The sequence below is a fragment of the Arachis duranensis genome, chromosome 4 (genome assembly GCF_000817695.3).
Source record: "Arachis duranensis cultivar V14167 chromosome 4, aradu.V14167.gnm2.J7QH, whole genome shotgun sequence".
Taxonomy (NCBI): domain Eukaryota; kingdom Viridiplantae; phylum Streptophyta; class Magnoliopsida; order Fabales; family Fabaceae; genus Arachis; species Arachis duranensis.
The window spans coordinates 38077938-38078737 of NC_029775.3; positions in this window are offsets into that span (position 1 = coordinate 38077938).

Consider the following 800-nt stretch of genomic DNA (forward strand, 5'->3'; position numbering starts at 1 on the left):
ATTCAAATCTCTCATGGAAGGATCAACAGAGACCTCAACAAGGTTTCAACAACAATAATGGTGGAAGAAACAGGTTTAGCAGTGGCAAGCCTTTTCCATCATCTTCTCAGCAACAGACAGAGAATTCTAAGCAGAGCCACTCTGACTTAGCAACCATGGTCTCTAATATAATCAAAACCACTCAAAGTTTCATGACTGAAATAAGGTCCTCCATTAGAAACTTGGAGGCACAAGTGGGTCAGCTGAGTAAGAAAGTTTCTGAACTCCCTCCTAGTACTCTTCCAAGCAATACAGAAGAGAATCCAAAAGGAGAGTGCAAGGCCATCAACATGGCCGAACTTGGAGAGGAGAAAGAGGCAATGAGCGCTACTGAGGAAGGCCTCAATGGACGTCCACTAGCCTCCAATGAGTTCCCTAATGAGGAACCATGGGAATCCAAGGCTCACACTGAGACCATAGAGATTCCATTGGATTTACTTATGCCATTCATGAGCTCTGATGAGTATTCTTCCTCTGAAGAGGACAAAGATGTCACTGAATAGCAAGTTGCTAAGTATCTTGGAGCAATCATGAAGCTAAATGACAAGTTATTTGGTAATGAGACTTGGGAGGACGAACCCCCTTTGCTTACCAAAGAACTGGATGACTTGACTAGGCAGAGATTACCTCAAAAGAGACAGGACCCTGGGAAGTTCTCAATACCTTGTACAGTAGGCGCCATAACCTTCAAGAAGGCTCTGTGTGACCTAGGGTCAAGCATAAACCTCATGCCTCTCTCTGTAATGGAGAAGCTAGGGATG